Source organism: Dryobates pubescens, chromosome 27 (assembly GCF_014839835.1).
Source record: "Dryobates pubescens isolate bDryPub1 chromosome 27, bDryPub1.pri, whole genome shotgun sequence".
NCBI lineage: Eukaryota > Metazoa > Chordata > Aves > Piciformes > Picidae > Dryobates > Dryobates pubescens.
In genome coordinates, this window is record NC_071638.1 from 149,641 (window position 1) to 173,811 (window position 24,171).

Below are 24,171 nucleotides of genomic sequence, written 5' to 3' on the forward strand. Positions count from 1 at the left end.
GTGAGGAATGTGTTAAGCTGTAAATATGTACAAAAGAATAGTGAAGTGTGGTGGTTTGGCCCTGGCAGGGGGCCAAATGCCCACCAAAGCTGCTCTACCACTCCCCTTCTTAGATGGACAGAGAAGAGGGGGAAACATAACAAAAGGCCTGGAATAAGATAGAACCAATTTTAATAATGCAAAGCAAAAGCAAAGGCTGCAAACAGAGATGTTATTCTCTACTGGCCACCAGCAGACGGTGTTGGGTCATTCCCAGAAAGCAGGGCTCTACATGTAGCAGTTGCTCCCAAGGACAGATGCCATCAAAGAACGTCACTACATTTCCTTCTTTCACTAGCTTATATATCTGAGCTGATGTCATATGGCATGGAGCACCCCTTCGGTCAGTTTGGGTCATCTGGCCTGGCTGTATCCTCTCCCAAGATCTTGCCTACCCCTCAGCATACCCTTGGGGCAGAGAAATGTTGGAAAAGAAAGACAGGAACAACCTTTTTAGCAGGGCCTGTCAAGACAGGAAGGGGCATAATGGTTTTAAACTAAAAGAGGGTAGATTTAGACTAAATAAAGGAAGACATTTTTTAACAGTGAGGGTGCTGAAACCCTGGAACAGGTAGCCTGGAGAGGTGGGTAGAAGCCCCATCCCTGGAAGTATTCAATGTCAGGTTGGATGGGGTTCCGAGCAACCTGGCCTAGTTAAAGATGACCCTGATCACAGCAGGAGAGCTGGACTAAATGATCTTTACAGGCCACTTCCAACCCAAACCATTCTATGATTCTGTGATCATCATGGGAGCATTAACTTCCAATTTTTGATCATTAGCCACAATTATTAACCTCAAAGTTTAATTCAGTTCTGTGAATAATTAAGTTGGTACAACTATTTTAGCTTGACCATAAATATAATGTAAGAGTATCATAGATTGTTATGAGTGTCTGGCAGGTGACTCAGAGCATGCACCCTAATGAGTTCTTGCAAAAGAACACCACTTCTGGTGTTCCAACTAGGGTTTTAAGCAATAGGTACTTATAGTGTCTTGTCCAGAAAATATACTGAAACCAGGGACTATTAATGAATAGAGGCCTAACCACCATGTCAGCAAAACATCCCTAGAAATGCCATGACTATGAATTGCTAACAGCTATAGCAGGATAGATGACTAACTGATGAAATACTGGTAAACTAAAAGCTGCAGAGGGACTTTTTACAAGAGTGTCTACCAACAGGACAAGGGCAAATGGGTTTAAATTGAAGGAGAATAGGTTTAGATTGGATCTTAAAAGAAATTCTTCACTGTGAGGGTGGCAAGACTCTGGAAAGGATTGTCCAAAGAGGTTGTGAATACCCTCTCCCTGGAGATGTTCAAGGCCAGGTTGAATGGGGCCTTGAGTAACCTGGTCTGGTTGAGAATCATCCCTGCCCATGGCAGGAAGATTGGATTAGATGATCTCTAAGGTCTCTTCCATCCTAAGCCGTTCCAAGATTCTGTGTGCAGCAAGAGATAAAATTACTTCCTTACTATGAAGCAGCTATGGGAGCTGGTATAGCTAGAAGCCCACAGGAAGGTATGTGTCAAAAGTTACATTTACACTGCTTTACCTCCTGTTCACTGGCCCTGGGATTGAATAATTCCCCCCCACACACACACAATTTTTTCTATTTGAAGTGTCTAAAATTACATAAAACTTTGTCACAGCCCACTTGAGTTCTTCTAATAACTCTTTGTGTCACAAAATGTGTGTTAGCAGCTGAAGGTCCATGCCCAAAGGACACAGGAATGACAAAACAGAGGGCTCAGGGGGCCATGGACCTAGGAGTTAATGATCATGAAGGCAGACTGGCTATGTGGGGATATCCAAAAGCCACTTCCCCCCCACCCCGCCATGCTAGAGCCTACTGAAAAAGAACTGTGTGAGTATTGAAGGAACTACTTCTTTACATTGCATCTTGGTTTCTATTTTTGTCAGATCACAGTTATATAATGCAGTTTTGGCTTGGCTTGGTAGCAAAATTTACTATTGAAAGGGTTTGTTTTGAATGCTGTCACAGAGGAGTGTTACAGCTTTCTAATGTAATGTGAACTTCTGTTTGCAGAAATTGGTCCTTAGCCAAACCATCTCAAACTACAGCATACTGAAATGTACTGGATTTAATTAATGGATAAACTCTACATAAATGCAGTGTAGGCTACAGCAAGACAGACTGCAGAACGGCTTCTATTCTGAATGGCATAAGCTAGGCATTGCTGAGGCTGATGGTTCATCACGAGTTACTGATACAAGCAGTGGAACTATTTATGATTTTGGCAAGGAGAAGGAAGAGGTGAAAATAATCCTGCCTTAAGTGACCTTAAATAAAATATGAATAGAAATTATTCTGAAACTAACTAGTTTTTTAAAAATGCATATTTCAGATGCACAAACTGTGATAAGCTAAAGAAACTAGCTAATAAATTAACTAAACTGAAGAGGTCCATACTTAATTGTGGAGCATGCCTTTAATTTCTTTCAGACAAAGATATATACTTCTTGAAGTATCCTGACAAGATGATTAAAATTCCAATGGTAATTTCAGCTCTGTCTGGAGGAAAATTATGCTTCCTTCAACCCTTATTTCTTATCTGCCAAAACAGCCTTGGAAAAAAAGGAAGATGTGAGGAGAGACCTTAGAAATCATAGGAAAAAGGACTAGTTAGCAGGAAAAGATGCATTTTGGAGATTAGATAATGCAGGTCTAAAAGAGAGTTTCCAAAATCAAGCTGTGCTAATTTTTTTCTTTAGGATGAATTGAAACAAACAAACAAACAAAAAGCATTTAATTTAACAAAGAAAGAAGAAAAAATGCAGATATGAAGTGGGTCTGGGGCTAGGACCTTATTTTTTTTCTTATTTTTAAAATGAGAAGGATGATTATAGAGAACAAGAGGACAATGCTCTGACAGCTGCTCATGAGCTTTTGGAAGTGGGAACTCCTGTCTCCAAGCCCACAGCAAAAACAAAATGATCATAATGTGCTCAAGCTAGAGGAATGGATCCTCCAGCTCAATACCAACAAAACTGGCAGAAAGGTTTTTCAAACAAATTTACTGCTGAGACAATGGGGAACAGCATTGAGAATTGAAAAACATTCACCCATCAGTCTGACCTCAGTTCTTGGCATAAGTATTGAAGGCAAGAATAATTAAAGACATAAATAGAAATATAAAGTAGGGCAATATTAGCTTGATTCTACCTGATAGCTAGGGAGCAGTGACTATAAAAGAGAGGTAAGCAACATGCTCTTCAGAAAGCATTTGATACTGCGTCTTGTAGAAACATGTATTTACCTATGTGGTGGTTTAGGCTGGGTGCTGCCGCACAAGCCACACCTGTGATGTCCCTAAAGAGGGTCCAGCCCAGTGGGTGGGCCCAGGAAGCCAGGTATTTCATCCCATAATGCCCTGCTCCCCTGTAAGACATCAGCAGGAGGTCCTCTCTTCCTTTTTCTTCCCTCACTGCTGCCTGGGTAATGCGGTGAGCTGCCTCTCTTGGGCCTGACTAGGCCCAAGGCTGGGTTGGGAGGGGGAGAAAGAGCCCTGGGGGTTGTGGGTGTACCCGCAGGTGGGGGTGGGATGCTTTGGGGTATGTTTTGGGATCTCTCTCTTTTGTCACAGTGCTTGTGGTTCTCTGTAAAACTGTCATTGTTTTTCCATTTAAACTTTCCACCATTTTTGCAATCCGTTTGTCTGAGGCTTTTCTTTTGCTCGTGGTGGGAGAACTGGCCTCTCAACCTACCACAACCTAGAAAGTAGAGAGATTAATATGAGAATTTAAGGTGCTTATGCTACTTGTTCATGGGGAGCTGACATTTTGTGCTTGAAGAGAAAGCCTCAAGCTGTTGTGAGGATATACAGTGGGCACCTTGAAGTGTTTTCATTAGGGACTTAGGTAAGAGTAAAGGTTTAGTAGTGTGATCCACTGATGGGAGGCATCATCAATGCAGAAGACTATTGACACAAATGGTAAAGAAGAGAAAACACACAAGTATGTTGATTAGTTCTTGGAGGACTGTGAGTCACCAGAAAAAGAAACCCATGAAGAAGGTAATCATGAACACTGGCTGTACCAGAGAAAGTGTTTTCAACAAAATACTTGCATCCACAAAATACTTACTTAGAGCCATCCTGTGCTGGTGTTTTTGGATCTTTAGAAGAGTGATGCTTGGAATAACCAGTTAATCACAGCAAGGTTATTTCAAGATGTAATGTGATATTTTAGGAAAGGTATTGGCATGATGCTCTAAGTGTCCACGTCAAGGTGGTTTAGTAGGTCTTTTCCAGTGCATGCTCTTGTGAGGAAGCTGAGAGACAAACATCTTTGCAATTAATACAGAAGGGCACAGAAGGACAGGAAGCAAGAGATATCCACACAAAAAGGGAATTTCTGCAACTAAGTCTATACTAGAGTCCATAATAAATACTACTGTTTCAGGCTTATGCTCCTGAAAAATAACAACTTCACAGGCAGTAAATACTTGCAGAAAAGGAGATGAAAACCTTTAAAAAAAAAACATGTAGTGTTTGCTAGGGAAAAAAAAAATCTATATACTTTATGGTGCTGGTGTACTGAAGAATGTTATGATTAGTCTGTATAAACACAAGAGAATGGATACCAGAGAGGTGGAAGAGCTATTTAACTGCAAGGGCAATCTTGGCACCTGAACAAACAGATATAAACCATCCAGGAATATATGTAGGCTGTAAAGTCGACGGCAGTTTTGAATTGTCAGAGGAGAGGTTCTGGCAGAAGCTCAGTGGCTGTAGCCAGACCAAAAAGTTTCAAGTTGTTAAATAGTTATAAAAGTATTTAAAAAAATAAAATATCAGAATGTGTTTCTCTGTGAGGCCAAATTCAGCTTTGGGCTTTTAAGAAAACTGTAAGAACTTAAAGGTCTTATATATCTTCAGATATCACCAACCTAGGATCATCAATATTCTCAGCATGTGAGCTTTGAAGTAGTTGCAGAGCTGGACACCAGAACAACACAAACAGCATCTATTTGAGCCTTAGGGCAGAAGCAGTGCTGAAGGCAAACTTCAGGCTTGAGCACTATGGCCGTTTTGCTGAAAAGCTTCAGATTCATTTTGCTTTGACCATAAATTTAGCAAAACTCTCTGCCTGGATAAACCCTGTTCTGTACTGTAGTCAGCAAACTACCTTTTCTTCTACAGTTACACTCTGAGCTATGCTCAGCTTACACTCTGTAACCACTGAGTTTACAACCAGTTTACTAAACTCCACCCATGCTACTGCAACCCTTGGCTGCAGGGGTTTTTCTGTGTCTCACCTGGCATGTGCTATGGAGTGTGCTAACAGCAATAGCATATTAGAAATGCATTAAAGAATCAGTCCCCACAGACTACTGCTTCAGAGAAAACAGCTGGTGTGACATCCTGGTCTTGTTCACAGTTTCATTTACATGACTGCTTAAGGGTATTTGACAGTCATGACTGGAAGTGACTGGAAAACAGGGTAACTCATCCATCTAGCACATCAGCTGGCACGGGTCATTGATCAACAGTTGAGTGCACGATTTTAAAACAGTCACCAAGAAGTCAACCAACTTTTATCTGTCCTCTGCTTTGCTGGCTGTCATGGCATGAAGGGAACATGAACAATAAAACCAGTTGCAAGGGGAAATGAAATAAAAGGAGAGGAGAGGAAAATTATTCTTGAATGTGCTGGGCCTCTCCTCCATCTCTCTCCCCACTGTGCTAACACAGAACACTGACTCAGCACGTTGGATGGCAGACGAGGAACAGCGAAACACCTGCAGTACAGACAGCTGCTGGGCAAGTGCCTACATCTGCTCTTGGTCACTGGCCAGATGGAGGAACTTCTCCTATGAAAGCAGATTGACAGATTCCAGAAGTTGTTTGGCAGTGGATATGATAAACAGCCACTGGTGAAATTTCTCTGCTGTAAGCTGAGACGCAGGTTCATGGTGGTTGCTACATCTTCTGCCAAAACATGGCTATGATCCTCAGAATATAATCACAGAATCACAGAAAACATCCAGTTGAATACATGGAATACTTTGGATTAACCAGGTTGGAAGAGGCCTTCAAGATCATTGCATCCAACCCATCTAAACAACTAAACCATGGCACCAAGCACCCCATCAAGTCTCCTCCTGAACACCTCCAGTGATGGTGACTCCACCACCTCCCCAGGCAGGCCATTCCAATGGGCAATCACTCTCTCTATATAGAACTTCTTCCTAACCTCCAGCCTAAACCTCCCCTGGTGCAGCCTGAGACTGTGTCCTCTTGTTCTGGTACTGGCTGCCTGGGAGAAGAGACCAACATCCGTCTGTCTACAACCTCCCTTCAGGTAGTTGTAGAGAGCAATAAGGTCACCCCTGAGTCTCCTCTTCTCCAGGCTAAGCAACCCCAGCTCCCTCAGCCTCTCCTCACCAACTTCGTTGCTCTTCTCTGGACACATTCCAGCAAGTCAACCTCCTTCCTAAACTGAGGGGCCCAGAACTGGACACAGGACTCGAGGTGTGGCTTTACCAGTGCAGTGTACAGGGGCAGAAGGACATCCCTGCTCCTGCTGGCCACACTGTTCCTGATGCAGGCCAGGATGCCATTGGCCCTCTTGGCTGCCTGGGCACACTGCAGGCTCATCTTCAGCCTACCATCAACCACTACCCCCAGGTCCCTCTCCACCTTGCTGCTCTCCAGCCACTCTGACCCCAGCCTGTAGCTCTGCATGGGGTTGCTGTGGCCAATGTGCAGAACCTGGCACTTGGATGTGTTCAATCTCATGCCCTTGGACTCTGCCCATCTGTCCAGCCTGTCCAGGTCCCTCTGCAGAGCCTCTCTGCCCTCCAGCAGATCAACTCCTGCCCCCAGCTTGGTGTCATCTGCAAATTTACTGATGATGGACTCAATGCCCTCATCCAGATCATCAATAAAGATGTTAAAGAGCATGGGGCCCAGCACTGATCCCTGGGGCACACCACTGGTGCCTGGCTGCCAGCTGGATGTGGCACCATTCACCACCACTCTCTGGCCTCGGCCCTCCAGCCAGTTCCTAACCCAATGCAGTGTGCTCCCATCCAAGCCATGGGCTGACATCTTGGCCAGGAGTTTGCTGTGGGGAATGGTGTCAAAGGCCTTGCTGAAGTCCAGGCAGACTACATCCACAGGCCTCCCCACCTCCACCAGGCGGGTCACCTGATCATAGAAGGAGATCAGGTTGGTCAGGCAGGACCTGCCCTTCCTAAACCCTTGCTGGCTGGGCCTGATCCCTTGGCCATCCTCTAAGTGTTGTGTGATTGCACTCAGGATGACCTGTTCCATGATCTTGCCTGGCACTGAGGTCAGGCTGACAGGCCTGTAATTCCCTGGCTCATCCAACCGGCCCTTCTTGTGGATGGGCACCATGCTGGCTAGCTTCCAGTCATCTGGGATCTCTCCAGTGAGCCAGGACTGCTGAAAAATGATGGAGAGCGGCTTGGCCAGCTCATCTGCCAGCTCTCTCAGCACCCTATGATGGATCCCATCTGGTCCCATGGACTTGTGGGGATCCAAGCGGCTGAGGAGAGCTCCAATCACCTGCTCATGGAACACAGGGAAACTATGCAGCTCCCTCGCTCCTTCTGCCAGCTCTGCAGGCCAGCTGTCTGGAAGACATTCCATCCTGCTAGTAAAAATTGAGGAAAAGAAGGTGTTTAGTACCTCTGCCTTTTCCTCATCCTTTGATACAACATTTCCCTCCATGTCAACCAAGGAGTGGAGGTTGTCCCTACCCTTCCTCTTGCTATTAATATATTTATAGAAGGACTTTTTGTTGCCCTTCACAGCAGAGTCCAGGTTAAGCTCCAAATGTGTTTTTGCCTCCCTAATTTTCTTCCTGCATGATTTGGCTACATCCTTAAATATTCCACGGGTTGCCTCACCTTTCTTCCAAAGATGATACACCCTCTTTTTTTCCCTTAGTTCTGTTAAAAGTTCATTACACAGCCAGGCTGGCCGTCTGCCCCGGCGGCTCATCTTCCGGCACATTGGCACAGCCTGCTCCTGAGCCTTCATCAGTTCTTTCTTGAAGCAGGTCCAGCCCTCCTGGACCCCTTTATTTTTAAGGGCTTTCTCCCAAGGACCCCTCTGAATTATTTCCTTGAGCAACCTGAAGTCCGCCCTCCGGCAGTCCAGAGTGGAGGTCTTCTTGCTGCCCCTCTTAGTTTGACCAAATACCGAAAATTCAATTCTCTCGTGGTCGCTGGCCCCTGAACAGCCTCCAACCACCACATCCCCACCAGCCCTTCCCTGTTGGTGAAGAGGAGGTCAAGCAGAGCCTTACCCCTGGTAGACTCTCGGAGTACCTGGGTGTGGTGGGTTAACGCCCTTGTCTGAAAACAAAAAAACCAAAGCAGGGGGGAGGGCTTGAGGGCACTTTGCCCTCCCTTCAGGGCATTTTCCCCTAGGAAGCTGAGTCTGCTCCACTCCCCCCTCCCTGCCCAGCTAGGGTATCAAAAGCAGGACATCGTAGCTGTTGGCCTTCCTTTTGGCTCCTGCCTCTGCTGGGTGAGAGCTGCTGCAGCTGCCCTCCTGCTCCTCAGCCACGTGGCCGGACCTGATCCTTCTCCCTGCTGCCTCTGCACCTCCTCAGAGAGAGACTGGTTTTGTATTACTCTTTCTTGTCCCCCTCCCATCCATCCTTGTTCCTTGCCCTTGTGAACCTTTCCTGTTATTGTTATATATATATATTGTTTAAAGAAAATTCTTCACCTCTCTACTTCCAAGCCGACTCCAGATTATTGTTTAGTGGATTTGCTCCTTACCCTTTTTTTTCCCCTCTCTGTTTGGGAGGAGGAGGGAGGAGTGGGGGAGAGATTCTCAGCCTTTCCCCCATCTGGGCTTTTAACTCCCAGCTAAGGCTCAAACCACTACACTGGGATAAGAAGCTGTCCTCCATGCACTCTAAGAACCTCCTAGACTGTCTTCTCTCTGCTGTGTTGAGATCCCAGCAATGTCAGGCAGGTTGAAGTCGCCCATGAGAACAAGGTCAGGAGATCTTGAGACAGCCTTAAGCTGCCTATAGAATGCTTCATCAACATCCTCCTCCTGGTTGGGTGGTCTATAACATATTCCAACCAGGATGTCTGCCCTGCTGGTCTTCCCTCTAATTCTTACCCACAAGCATTCGACCCGCTCGTCCCTAATCTCCAGCTCAATGGCATCTAGTGCCTCCCTGATGTACAGGGCCACCCTTCCACCCCATCTTCCTTGCCTGTCTCTCCTGAAGAGCCTGAAAGAGACCTCAAATATCATTCAGTCCAACCCTTGACTCAACACTGAAGGGTCAACACCAAACCATGTCCCTAATTGCCAGGTCCACACACTGCTTAAACACCTCCAGGGACAGTGACTCCACCACTGCCCTGGGCAGACCATTGTAGTGTTTGATAACCTCTATGCAGCATGATAAGGACATGTGATTCAATGTTCAATGAGAAGCGTTCAAAGACTTGTAGGCATTTGCCCCTCTGCATGTGGGCATGGGTGTCATATTCCCTTTGCCCTCACTTGGAGCTTTGTGGTCCCCATGTATTTTAGAGGAGAAAGTGAAGTTTTAGAGGAAGTGACTGAAGTCAAGTAGAAAGATGGCATGATGGACAAGAAAGCATTTTGTCGTAAGGAATAAAAAAAGAAGTAATTGAGTGTATTTGAGACAAAGGAGAAGGCTCTTGTTCCTCCTGCCTTTTGTAAAACACTAATATTTTGCTAGAAATTACCTACAGTTCAGCAGTTGCCATGCTTTCCTTGACAAGTGGGAACTGTACTCATCCTCTCTGAGACATTGGCATATCCTCCAAAGATTACAATCTATTCAGAATTGACTAATTTCCTCAGGGCTGTGAATGCCTCAATGTACCCTGCCAGAGGGCTCCAGCTAGCTCTGTATGAGAAAATCTAGCTCCAGACTTGTTTCATTTCTCATTTTAAAATCAGCAGCCTTCCCAAAGACAGCCTGCACCCTGTTGCCCACATCCTCTGAATTAGGGGACCCATTCTTGTACCTCAGAGTGGTTTGTGGGATAGGAGAAAGTGAGACAAGGGTTAAAGCACCTTTATGCCACTGGCAAGTGGAACTGGGTAATGCAAAGCTAAGGGCCTGCAGAGAGGAGAACCTTAATATGTGGAGGAGGCAAGCACCTGGGAGGCAGCAATATGGGGCAGTCTCCTCTGAAAAGGGAGCAGCCTTGTTCTCCAGCTGGAAATGTTAAGGTTTAACTAAAGTCATTAGAATCATTTAAATCTGCTTTCTAAAGCAGTGCTTGCTGATATTGCAAATGGACTGGCACAAAGGCAGGACAAGTTCTGAAGGGATGATAAAGGCATCGACTTTTGTATAGTTCCTTTCAATGCCCCTGAGGCACATGCATATGTCTTTATGCCTCCACAGCTTGTCATGAGCTATTCTTCACTTATCTCTGGTATAGCTCTTCCTGATCTCCTAACAGCTGTGCTCAGAAGAAAAGAGAAATGGACAACAGGCTCAGAGACTGCTCGAATGCATTGCTTCTTCATTAAAGCTGACATTTGGCAGTGAGACTTCACTGCCTTTCAGGAGCTGATGTCTCATTGAAGCTAATAGCAGCAGTGGAGCTAACAGCAGCAGCCGTATCAGGAGTGGCAATGCCTCTCCCACTGAGCATCTGAGCTTTGGATTGTGGAAGAGAGCCCTAGAGAATGAGAGCTCTAACACTGGTGAAGTTTTTATCTTTTTTTGCCTTCCTATTAAAGGGAAGACTACCCTTTTACCTAGGGCCAAGCCTGCAAGATTGCTGAGCCTCCTCAAATTTTGATGTGCCAGAGTTGAATTTTTTTTCCCCTTAAATGGGGAAGAAATCTGCATAAATGTTGTGAATATCTCACTATATTGTATCTATATGGGAAAGCACATCTCATCTCCATCCGCTATCAAGCCATCACAGAATTATTGAGGCTAGAAAAGACCTCAAGTCCAGCTTATGGCCTAACACCACCACATCAGCTAAACCATGCCACCAAGGGCCACATCCAATCTTGTCTTAAAGACCTCCAGTGATGGTGACTCTGCCACCTTCCCTGGGCAGTTCATCCCCATGCCTAATGAGCCTTTCTGGGAGGAAGTGCTCCCTAATATCCAACCTAAACCTCCCCTGGCACAGCTTCAGGCCATGTCCTCTTGCCCTGTCACTGGTTGCCTAGGAGAAGAGGCCAACCCCCACCTGACTACAACTTCCTTTTAGGTAGCTGTAAGGAGTGATAAAGTCCCCTCTAATTGTCCTGTTCTGTTCAGTGTAACTGCAACAGTCCTCGCCTTGGTGCGGTGGTAATCCTCATTCTCTTACTGATTCCTAACTGGAGGGTTAATTGTAGATATGTTTTTTTCTTACTTCTACAGAAGTATATTTCTGTGTCTTTTTTTTTTTTTTTCCAGTTTGGCTGCTTAACCCCAAAATTTGCACTATAAAAAGTTACCACTACAGTTGTCATTTTTGTGTGGACACACAGGCAATTTTGAGTCCTGTCTAGGTTTATGATATAAAGTTGTAATAACTTTTTAACATTCATGTTCAGTCCAGCACATATACTATTCTAGTGCTGCAATTCCTCTGAGGTTGTGGTGGTTTGGCCCTGGCTGAGGGTCAAATGCCCTCCAAAGCTGCCCTATCACTCCCCTTTCTAGCTGGACAGGAGAGAGGGGAAAATGTAACAAAAGGCCTGGAATAAGATAGAAGCAATTTTAATAATGCAAAGCAAGGAAAAGGCTCTGTATGGAAGCCAAAGCAAACAGAGATGTCATTCTCTACTGCACATCAGCAGATGGTGTTGGGTCACTCCCAGCAAACTGGGCTCTAATACATACCACAGTTGCTCTGGAGGACAGATGCTGTCAACAAATGTCCACCACACGTCCTTCTTTCACTTAGCTTATATGTATCAGCTGATGTTCTATGGCATGGAGCACCCCTTTGGTCAGTTTGGGTCAGTTGGCCCTGCTATGTCCCTTCTCAAGATCCTTCTCCTCAGTGTACTGCTGAGGAGAGGGAATGTTGGAAAAGCACAGCCCGGGTCCTTGTTCAGCCAAAACACTGCTGTCTTATTAATACCCAGTTACAGCACTGCAAAACACAGCACTAGAAAGATGCTCTGGGGAGAACTAACTCCAGCTCAGCTAAACACAATACAGTGGCAAAAAAACCCCTTAGCACATCCAGTGCAAACAACCACTCTAGGGCCGCTTTGCAGCACCAAAGCCCAGAAGTCAAGGGAAGCAGGTGTCCCTCTGTTTAAAATTGTTGGCATATGCCTATTAATATATCACTGCTGGTAACTTCTGCCTTAGAAATTAAGATGTCTGTTCAGAAACTGAAAGGGCTGTAATGTAAAGTAAAGTGGCAACACAAGGGTCATGGGTTAAGTTGAATCTGCTGCTATTCTTACATGGTGCTATCATGCCATCTTCAAAATGAAAGTGCTGCCTGGAGCACAGTATGATGGGGCTTGAAGTTCAGATTGCAACATGAGAGGCTTCCTGTTCCAGTTGCTGCTTTTGGGTGTTGGCTCTTTTCCACAGGGGTGGCAGCAACACAGGTGGGAGTGGGTAGCTGCTGGTTTTCTGCTTTATGTTGGTTTTTTCCCCCTGCATTTCACTGCACTTTATCTGCAAGCAAGCTAAACTAAAGTAATTGTGCATTGCATTGTTAGCTAACTCTTTTTTTACCTTTTTATCTCAACTCGTTATCTTAGCCCAGAGTTTTTGTATGTTACTTCTGTGTTGGGGAGAGGAGGGCAGCTTGACCCATTTGTGGCATTTTAACCCATTACAGAAAGTCAAAGGGAAAATCAGAAAGCCCCACCAACATCCATGAAACAGACATGAGCTTCTGGTAAAGCTAGGTACCTGAAAAGTTGGGTATGAGGACTGAGAAGTTGGCTATGAGGCTTGAGGTAACCTCTGAGAGCCCAGAAGTGCATGCTGCCCACCAGCTACTTAAGAAGGAAGCTTAGGGGATGTGTTTTCAAGAGGAGTAAGATGACTTGACCCCAGCTGGATGGAAACAAATGAAAGAGGAGTTTAATAGGGATTACAATAACTGTGTCTTCTTTACAAAATGTTCATAGATGTTGGAGCCTCACATCCTTTTTACAATAAATAAATAACAGCTGAAAACATGCATGATAGAAAACATGTATAATAGAATTGTTTTCTGAAGCAATTAGGTCGTTTAACTCTGTTGGTAGGCCTCATACAATCATAGAATCAAAGAAGCACAAAATTATAGAATGGTTTGGGTTGGAAGGGACCTGAAAGATCATCTAGTTTCAACTCCCTGCCATGGGCAGGAACACCTTCCACTAGATGAGGTTGCTCAAGGCCCCATCCAACCTGGCCTTGGTGGAGTCACCATCATTGGAGGTGTTCAGGAGGAGACTTGATGGGGTGCTTGGTGCCATGGGTTAGTTGTTTAGGTGGTGTTGGATTGGTTGATGGGTTGGACACGATGATCTTGAAGGTCTCTTCCAACCTGGTGTGGTCTATTCTATTCTATTCTATTCTAGGGAGGGAGCATCCAGCATAAAAGAGAAAAAGTTCCACAATCAACTCAAAAGGTTCCAGAATGCACAAAGCACTAAATGTTTCTATCACTACACTGCAGTTGAAATACAGAATTAGATATTTCAGTACTCAAATAAGGGCTCAGAAAAGTGTAGTGTCTGGCACCTGCGAACACAGAACCCAGAAATGCAGCTCAGATTGGGAGCCATGAGTGCTGCAGTAGCAAAGCAAGCCAACAGGATTCTGAATTGCATTAATAATGGTATCACAAGCAGGGATAAAGATGACATTCTCTCAATATACTCAGTGCTGCTCAGGCTGCACCTTGAGCACTATCTGTAGTCTTGGTCCTCCCTATACAAGAGGGATGTGGACAGAGTGGAAAAGGTCCAAAGAAGAATCATGGGGACTGGAAGCCCTGACATATGAAGGAAGGCTGAGAGAACTGGGTTTGTTCAGCCTTGAGAAGAGAAGGCTTAGGGGAGACCTCATAACCATGTATAAGTACATAAAAGGTGGCTGTCATGACAGGGAAGACTCCCTTTGTACAAAGAGTCCCATGGTAAAGAGCAGGGGTGGTGGGCACAAGCTGCTTCTGGGGAGATTCCAACTTGATACCAGAAAAGGCAGCCTGGGCTGCAGTGATCATGAGCTACTGCAGTTCACTGTCCTATGTGGTATGAAGCTGATGAGAATCAGAATCAGGAATCTAAATTTCAGGAAAGCAAAATTCCAGCTCTTGAAGGACTTAGCAAATAGGACCCCATGAGAAATGGCCCTCAGAGACAAGGAAGCAGAATAGAGTTGGCAGATCTTTAAGGATGTTTTCCATAGAGATTGCAATCCCCAGGTGTAAGAAATGCAGCAAGGAAGGGAAGAGATCAGCATGGCTGAGTGAAGACCTGTTGGTCAAACTAAAGGGCAAGTTGGGATGACAGAAAATGGAAAAAGGGACAGGCATCCTGGGAAGAGTATAGGGACATTGCCTGGTTATGTAGGGAAGAGGTCAGGAAGGCCAAGGTGTAGCTGGAACTGAACTTGGCAAGTGATCTAAAGAAAAACAAGAAAGGCTTCTACAGGTACAGAAATGAGCAAGCTTACCCCCTGGATGAGGGAGGTGGTTGAGTTGCCATTCCTGGACGCGTTTAAAGGCTGTGTGGATCTGTTGCTTGGGGACATGGTGTAGTGACAGACTAGGTGGAGTGGGTGAAGTGGCTGGACTTGAAGATTTCAGAGGTCTGTTCTGGCCTAGATGATTCTATGATTCTCTCATCCAGCACAGACACATTATCTAAAGGACACATTTCAGCCCTGCCTTGGAGAAAAACAGCTCTAGAAGCATAGCCTCTTCTCAGGATAAGCAGACTCTCATTGCCATGGTGACCTGCTGGACCAAGTGTAGTGGTGCCAGCACACATAGGATTGGTTTGCAGAAGAGAAATAAAGAGCAGCACTGTTAGAGCTTCATTTTCAAATATGTGAAATCCACACATTGTTCTTTTAAAACACACCAGACTTGAGCACAATGATTTCAGGTCCCATGCATAACACTGCTACTGAAGCTTTATGTAAGGAGAAATGTTTGCACACACGCCTTTCTCCTGTCTGCAGTGTTAACCAGCCTTCTGCTGTGAGACCACTAATTCAACACGTTTCAGCACCCTGATAGGTTAATAATAGTGTCTAGGACCAAAATGTTTGGAACATATTCTAATTGTAGGCAACGGTTTCAGACACAACAGTACATTTTATTTGCTGTGCATATAACGTTGTATCACTTGCTCAGGGAAGATTTTACATTATGGGTGACACTGATGAAATGCATGCAAGAGATCTAAGGTTTGTAAAGACATATGCACAAGATGTAAAAGCCACAAGCATGAATATGACCTTCAACAAGGCCAAATGCCAGGTCATGCACTTGGGTCACAATAACCCCAAGCAATGCTACAGGCTTGGGGAAGTGTGGCTGGAAAACTGTCTAGCAGAAAGGGAGCTGGGGGTTCTAATTGACAAGCAGCTTAATAGGAGCCAGCAGTGTGCCAAGGTGGCCAAAAAAGCCAGTGGCATCCTGGCTTGGATTAGAAATGCTGTGTCCAGCAGCAGCAGGGAGGTGATTGCTCCCTGTACTCAATACTGGTGAGGCCACACCTCCAGTGTCATATCCAGTTTTGGGCACCTCAATACAAGAGAGATGTGGAGGTGCTGGAGAGAGTGCAATGAAGGAGGGGAAGGGCCTGGAGAATAAATCTTAGGAGGAGCAACTGAAGGAGCTGGGGCTGTTTAGTTTGAAAAAGAGGAGGCTGAGGCAAGACCTCATTGCTCTCTACAACTCCCTGAAAGGACATCATAGAGAGGTTGGTGCTGGTTTCTTTTCACAGGTAATTAGTGATAGAAGGAAGAGGGAATGGCTTCAAGCTGCCACAGGGCAGGTTTAGACTGGACAGTAGGAACATTTGTTTCACAGAAAGAGTGGTTAGGCATTGGAATGTGCTGCCCAGGGAGGTGGTGGAATCACCAGTCCTGGATGTGTTTAAAGGTCATTTGGATGTGGTTTAGGGTGAGGTCTGTAGAGTAGGATTCTGGGTTGGACTTGGTGATCCTGAGGGTCTTTTCCAACCTGAATGTTTCTGTGATTGTGTGATCGTCAAAACATTCTTTTCCCTGTGCACTCCAGGTAATATGAACCCCTCAGAATGTGCTCCACAGCGTGAGACTCTAGTACTTCAGTGCATTTGGCTGGGAAACTATTTGCTAAGTAAAGCCACATATAAATACCTCCTTCAGCATCAAAGGCTGCAGCTGAGCTTAGAATTTTTTTCTACACAAATACAATGCAGAGAAAGGCTCCATGTATAAGCCATGGAGTACTGATACTGTCTGTCTAAATAAAGAAGGCAGTTATTTTAAATTGGATAACGACTGCATTGCAAAGCACGTGGGTGTCATTTCCCTTGGATATGCATTCACTGTGAGCCCATCTTTTTTTTTTCTAGTGAAGTCAAGTGTGAAATTGATTAAATGGCACCAGGGTCAGCCCTTCTGCATATATTACAAAGAAATAGTGAGTTTGTTTCATGAACTTCATACAAAAATTTTTACAAGATACCATTTTTAGGTCCCTTTACTCTGAATACTCAAAGTGAACTGATATTCATAGGGACACATAGGACAGTTTTGGTATTTCAGCATCCAGGTTCAAGGTATAGAATCATAGAATGTCAGGTTTGGAAGCCACCTCAAGAATCATCTAGTTCCAAGCCCCTGCCATGGGCAGGGACACCTCAGACTACATCAGGTTGCTCACAGCCACATCCAGCCTGGCCTTAAAAACCTCCAGGCATGAGGCTTCCACCACCTCCCTAGGCAACCTGTTCCAGTGTCTCAACACCCTCATGATGGAGAATTTCTTCCTAACATACAGTCTGAATTTGCCCATTTCTACTTTTGCTTCTTTCCCCCCAGTCCTATCACTCCCTGACACCCTAAAAAGTCCCTCACCAGCTCTCTTATAGGCCCCCTTTGGATACTGGAAGGCCATATTATGGTCTCCTCAGAGCCTTTTCTTCTCCAGACTGAATAGCACAGCATAGAATAGAATAGAATAGAATAGAATAGAATAGAATAGAATAGACCAGACCAGGTTGGAAGAGACCTTCAAGATCATCGTGTCCAACCTATCATCCAACACCACCTAATCAACTAACCCATGGCACCAAGCACCCCATCAAGTCTCCTCCTGAACACCTCCAATGATGGTGACTCCACCACCTCCCCAGGCAGCCCATTCCAATGGGCAATCACTCTCTCTGTGTAGAACTTCCTCCTAACCTCCAGCCTAAACCTCCCCTGGTGCAGCTTGAGACTGTGTCCTCTTATTCTGGTGCTGCCCCAAATCTCTCAATCTGTTTCTCTAGGAGAGGTGCTTCAGCCTTCTGATCATCTTTGTGGCCCTTCTCTGGACACATTCCAGCACATCTAGATCCTTCCTGTAGTAGGGGCTCCAGCACTGGACACAGTACTCCAGGTGGAGTCTCACCAGAGCAGAGTAGAGGGGGAGAATCACCTCCCTTGACCTGTTGGCTATGCTTCTCTTGATGCAGCCCAGGATACAGCTGGCTTTCTGGGCTGCAAGTGCTGACTGCTGGCCCATGTTGAGCTTCTCATCCACCAGCACCCCCAAGTCCTTTTCTTCAGGGCTCCTCTCAAGCCAGTCACTGCCCAGCCTATACTGGTGCTTGGGATTGCCAAACACTAGACCTCCAAATGCTCTAGGATAAGTGTATCCATTGCCCCCAGCTCTTGCCTACCCCAAACTAGTGCAGGAAGACTACAACCTTTTGAGTTGTGTTTCACCCATAAGAGGAGGGTTGGCTATAGCCATGGACTGTGGTGCTCTGGCTGTGCAGCTCTGTCAGTCCTTCTTAGTTCATCACCCAGAGTAGATCCTTCTCTAGCAGCATTAAGGGGCTTGACTAGGACAAGAGGAAAAGGATTTAAATTGAAGGAGAATAGGTTTAGAGTGGATGTTAGGAAGAAATTCTTCACTACAAGGGTAGCAAGACTCTGAAATGGATTGTTCAGAGAAGCTGTGGATGCCCCCTCCCTGGAGATGTTCAGGGCCAGGTTGGATGAGGCCTTGAGCAACCTGGTCTGGTTGAGAGGTGTCCATGCCCATGGCAGGAAGCTTGGATTGGATGACCTCTAAAGTTCTATATGATTCCATAACTAGGGGAAACTATGCCTTTAAACTATGCCTTTGATCAGCTGACACAGTCATTATCTGTATTCAGCAGAGACTTGATGCAGATGATCATTACACAGAGTCAAGGCCTTTTCTGCTCCTCACACTGTCTAACCAGCAAATAGGCTGGAGGTGCACAAGAAGTTGGGAGGGGACTCATCTGGTACACCTGACCTCAACTGACCAGAGGGATATTCCATACCATATGACATCATGCTCAGCATATAAAACTGGGGGAAGAAGACAACAGGGGGGGATGTTCTGGATGATGGCATTTTGTCTTCCCAAGGAGCTGTCATGTGTGATGAATCCCTACTTCCCGGGAGATGGCTGAACACCTGGCGAATTAATTCCTTGTTCTGCTATGACTGTGCTTTTGGTTTAACTGTTAAACTGCCTCTTTAATCTCAACCCATGAGTTTTCTCACTTTCAGACTTCTGATTCTCTCCTCAGTCCCACCAGAGAGGAGTAAATGAGAGGCTGTGTGGAGCTTAATTGATGTGGTTAAACCACAACATCCTGTAACTGTTTAAAAATACAAACATGCATGTAGTGTAAACACTACCAGTTTTATGTAAACTAATAAGAATACATTGGTTTTACTTAGACAAAAGCTCACCCATCCCCTCTAACATTTACCACAGCACAAAAGCAGTAAGATTTAAGATCAGAAATTTCCACCTCAATAGCAGAAAGTCACTGTAACCAGGGAAACTGAACAGTGAAATGAACAGATTCTCATTTCAGTATGGATGGGGTGAGAATTAGTATGATTCTTACAGGACACTGGCTTCTGAACAACAGCAATTCATTGTACATCACTAGCATTTTTGTTTTGGTGGCAAAGAGGAATTCTGTGTCTAGGGAGAAGTATTCGAAGGCAAGTATTTTGGCAAGGGCTGTATAGAGTTTCTAAATGGATCAGATTTGCTACAGGTGAAAACACCTTTGTCAAGGAACATGACCTATGTTATTCTTGTCTGGCAAGTACATGGGGATGATGCTTGCAGTAGAGTCCTCTGCTAGCAGACATAGGATTACCACCATGAGACATTTTCCTTCCTCTCTGCAACTGTCAACTGTGGCTGAATCATGAAAATATATTGAAAATGTTCTTGGCAGCCACTTTTACAACTGGTAATGCAGGGAAGGATGGAAGCCCTGCTCTGACAGAAGTGTAGAGACTGTTGTCCATAGCTAGTGGTGCTCCCCTGTGACAGACATGTACACAGGCAGCAGCGCTGGCAGCAGTAGGACAGCCAGCAAGGCAAGATCAGGGAAAACAGTATCACAGTATCACAGTATCACAGTAACTAAGGTTGGAAGAGACCCCAAGGATCATCAAGTCCAACCTGTTCCAACAGACCTCACAACTAGATCATAGCACCAAGCGCCACGTCCAATCTCCCCTTGAACACCTCCAGGGACGGCGACTCCACCACCTCCCTGGGCAGCCCATTCCAATGACGAATGACTCGCTCAGTGAAGAACTTCTTCCTCACCTTGAGTCTAAACCTCCCCTGACACAACTTGAGACTGTGTCCCCTTGTTCTGGTGCTGGTTGCCTGGGAGAAGAGACCAACCCCCACCCGGCTACAACCACCCTTCAGGTAGTTGTAGAGGGCAATGAGGTCGCCTCTGATCCTTCTCTTCTCCAGGCTAAACAATCCCAGCTCCCTCAGCCTCTCCTCATAGGGCTTGTGTGAATACTGTTTGCTTATTATTTCAGCCTTCTCTTGCCAAACAAAGCAGGTTCTCCCACAGCAATCTGCTGATGTCAGGACAAGGAGACAGGCAGCAGTTTTGCCTCTGTGAGAGTTCACGAAGGGGTGCACGTTTGCTTTCCTCCCACGACAGGCTACCTGTCACCCACTGCACACTTTACAGTCTTCAGTTTGTAAAGGGCACCTGGCTGCAGGCACGATGACCCTGTGTGCTGCTGGGGATCAGCAGCAGCCATTGGCCAGCAACTGATGCTGTTTGGCAGAAATCAGAGCTAGCACTCCAGAGAAGTCCAGCTTACTCAGTGGTATTTTGTCTGGCCTCACATGAAGCATCTAGGACAGCTTCTCATCTAAGCCTGTTGTCTGCAACTCCTCAAAAAAACCCCAAAGGCAAACAAAGCAAATCTGATGAGTTACTCATTCCATGCAGCTCAAGGACTAACTTCAGGATGGTAAGATTCAGAGGTACAGACCTTCACTCTCTCCATTAACTGTTGAGAAAGCTTAGAAAAACAATTATATTGGATTAAGACTCTCAGAGCAAAGCACATTGAGATGGCCTTAGGCATGCTTTCCACTGAGTAAAATTCCAGCTATTTAAATTCACACTGAAACAGGCAGTATTACAAGACCATGGAGAGGGCTTCCACAGCCTTCACATTACATCTGCCCTTCTGGGACATGGTCTTGCCAAAAGCAGCTCTCTGAGAAAGGCTAGTCAGTCTGGTTGCCTGAGGAAGCCACTAGTCTACAATTTAGTGGTATTTCCAAAGAATGAAATATATATAGTGAAGTCTTTAAGCTTCCTATTCCTCTTTATTAGTTGTGAGCAGCTGTATGCCTGTCAGTACCTGACTGGGAAGTTTATATCAGCAGAAGATTCCTAGAGAAACAGAATTTCCTCTACAAACACCTGAACACTGACATTTGCAGAGTCAAAATTTTCCAAAGATGCCAAATGTTTGTGCCAACATGAAAAACAGAGAAAGGGGTACATGGACAGAAAAGGGTTTGGACAGGGCAGAGGAAGAAAGAAGCTTTGATTTTATCTTATTTTTGTGATCTGTGACCTTAATTAGAGTAAGTCCAAACTCTCCTCAGGAAGGCAAAGTCTCAAGCATGCTCTTCCCTATCTGGTTGAGTTTTTGTAAGGGTAATATGAAAATACAAGACCAAATAAGGCTGAGGGAGCTGGGGCTGCTTAGCCTGGAGAAGAGGAGACTCAGGGGTGACCTTATTGCTCTCTACAACTACCTGAAGGGAGGCTGTAGACAGGCAGAGGTTGGTCTCTTCTGCCAGGCAACCAGCACCTGAACAAGAGGACACAGTCTCAGGCTGCACCAGGAGAGGTTTAGCCTGGAGGTTAGGAAGAAGTTCTATACAGAGAGAGTGATTGCCCATTGGAATGGGCTGCCCAGGGAGGTGGTGGAGTCACCATCATTGGAGGTGTTCAGGAGGAGACTTGATGGGGTTCTTGGTGCCATGGTTTAGTTGTTTAGGTGGGTTGGATTGGTTGATAGGTTGGACACGATGATCTTGAAGGTCTCTTCCAACCTGGTCTATTCTATTCTATTCTATTCTATTCTATTCTATTCTATTCTATTCTATTCTGTTCTAATGCAGAAATGCACCTAGGTACATGGCTTATTTTTAGCTTCCTGAGTCTTAAAAGCAGTGAGATGAGGCAAGGTGTCTTTTTCTCTCCCATGAAGGCAGCCAACAGGGGCATTCTTTGCTACCAATGCCCCTTGAAACAATTTGTAGAGGCAATTAGAGGAAACAGTCCTCAAAGCCTTACATTTAGTATCGCACAGATTTGAAACAACTAAAACCTGAAAAGTATTTTATTTTAACCATGTTGTTAATTTTCCTATTTAAAATCCCTTAAAGGAACAGCTGTGTAATTTATCACTGAAAAGGTTTTAAATCTGAATTAATTAGTCTTTTTTCTTAGTTTCTCTTGTCTGTCAACTACAACTACAAAATCCAGCAAATGGACGCGATGATCTTGAAGGTCTCTTCCAACCTGGTTTATTCTATGTATTCTATGTATTCTATGTATTCTAAATCCTTGGAAGCATTTGGACTTGATGATCTTCAGAGGTCACTTCCAACCCCTAACTTGCACTGCCTTTTCTCAGCTTCCATCAAGCTTCATGATGAAATTTATTCATCCAGAAACAGTTAACAGTAGATTTTTAGGCTGAACTTTGTAGACTGGTGAGTCTCTAGGAGACCTGTGTCCAGTTCTGGGCCCCTCAGTTTAAGAAGGTCATCGAGACACTGGAACGTGTCCACAGAAGGGCAACAAGGCTGGGGAGAGGCCTTGAGCACAGCCCTGTGAGGAGAGGCTGAGGGAGCTGGGGTTGTTTAGCCTGGAGAAGAGGAGGCTCAGGGGAGACCTCATTGCCCTCTACAACTACCTGAAAGGTGGTTGTAGCCAGGAGGGGGTTGGTCTCTTCTCTCTAGCAACCAGGACCAGAACAAGGGGACACAGTCTCAGGCTGCACCAGGGGAGGTTTAGACTCGAAGTGAAGAGAAAGTTCTTCACTGAGCGAGTCGTTCGTCATTGGAATGTGCTGCCCAGGGAGGTGGTGGAGTCACCATCCCTGGAGGTGTTCAAGAGGGGATTGGACGTGGCACTTGGTGCCATGGTCTAGTCATGAGGTCTGTGGGGACAGGTTGGACTCGATCCTTGAGGTCTCTTCCGACCTTAGTAATACTGTGATACTGTGATTTAGTGTATGTGTTCATTTGCCCAGGCCATATGTTAGCCCTGTTCAATCCTTGGATAAGAAACTGCACCTCATTCTTTCAGGGGTCTGCATTTGAAAAACAGAAATCCAGTACTGATCTAAATTATAGTGTCCTCAGAACAAACGCCTAGGGCAATGCTGCACTATCCCAATAGTGAGGTGTCTCCATGCAGTAGCTCACATCTCAGCTTTTATGATGTCTCCACACTGACTGGAACAAACCATCATGCATTTAACTTTAGCAGAGCAGTATTTTTTTCAAAACAAAACTAAAGATTCTATTTAGCAGATCTGTTGTGGCTAGCAATATCACTCACACTTAGAAAGCAAAGATGTCTTCTGAAAGCAAGCTTTCATTCTGGCTCTCACAACTGCAGGTATACACTAACCAGATTTCCCTAGTAGACAGGGTCATATAGGATGACTCAAGTGGCACAGAAGAACAGACTGAATTAAAAATCAAGATCAAACAGACCTGAGATTTCATGGAGTGAGTATCTACCCTTATGACTTGTCCTGCAAGAATTAGAGAATCGCAGAATTATTGAGGCTGGAAAAGACCTCTGAGATCATCAAGTCCAGCCTATGACCTAACACCACCACATCAGCTAAACCATGACACCAAGGGCCACATACATTCTTGTCTTAAAGCCGTCTAGTGATGATGACTCCACCACCTCCCTGGGCAGTCCATTCCAGTGCCTAATCAGCCTTTCTGTGAGGAAGTGCTTCCCAACATCCAACCTAAACCTCCCCTGGCACAGCTTCAGGCAATGCGATCTTGTCCTGTCACTGGCTGTCTGGGAGAAGAGACCAACCCCCACCTGACTACAACTTCCTTTTAAGTAGTGGTAGAGAGTGATAAGGTCCCCTCTAAGTCTCCTCTTCTCCAGGCTGAACACACCCAGCTCCCTCAGCCTTTCCTCATATGACTTGCCCTTCAGCCCCCTCACCAGTCTGGTCCCTCTCCTCTGGAGGAGGATGTTCAGTCTGGTCTGGTCTTCAATCTGGAAGACAGCTGGGGATACAGCTTAAGGCATTTGGAAGCACCTGCAAGTGATGGGTTTTTTCCTGATGATCATATGTACAATAAGAAATTGTGCTTCTACTGCTCAAAACAAAAAACATGCAGATTTTAATCCTGTGACTGCTCGTTTGAACTGTCAGTCTGCCTTTTTTTTTTCCTCACATACCAGCCCATTAACCTGAACAGTGCTATTTATATCTCTGCAAGGCTTACTAGTCTAAGTAAGAGTTGCTGGATTAGGCTGTGTGTTTGTAGTGTGATTTTTATTTTGGGTGCGTGGGAGCAGAGTCCTGAGACTGCACCAGAGACATGCTGGCTTGAAATGC

General features: G+C 45.3%; 1 protein-coding gene across 2 annotated transcripts in view; it reads right to left on the minus strand.

Annotated features, from left to right (window-relative positions):
• LHFPL3 (LHFPL tetraspan subfamily member 3) overlaps window positions 1-24,171 on the minus strand; it is a 292,431-nt gene that overhangs the window by 123,813 nt on the left and 144,447 nt on the right. The window lies entirely within an intron of this gene.